Source organism: Grammomys surdaster, unplaced genomic scaffold (assembly GCF_004785775.1).
Source record: "Grammomys surdaster isolate TR1022 unplaced genomic scaffold, NIH_TR_1.0 751, whole genome shotgun sequence".
NCBI classification, from domain to species: Eukaryota; Metazoa; Chordata; class Mammalia; order Rodentia; family Muridae; genus Grammomys; species Grammomys surdaster.
Window position 1 is genome coordinate 2,834,369 of NW_021605170.1, and position 272 is coordinate 2,834,640.

Below are 272 nucleotides of genomic sequence, written 5' to 3' on the forward strand. Positions count from 1 at the left end.
TGAAGCCTCCTTCCGAGGACCTTAAAGATTGAAGCCTCCTTCCGAGGTCTTTAAAGATTGAAGCCTCCTTCCGAGGACTTTAAAGATTGAAGCCTCATTCCGAGGACTTTAAAGATTGAAGGGCCCCACTTACCGGCCACTTACCGATCGATCGCCCTGACTGCTACTGGTTCTGGAACTCCGGGAATTCTAAGAAATCCCCGTGCAGGCCACCAAATGTGCGGCGCCTACCACCCCGACCAGCAGGGAAGAAAGACTCGCACACCAGTTCC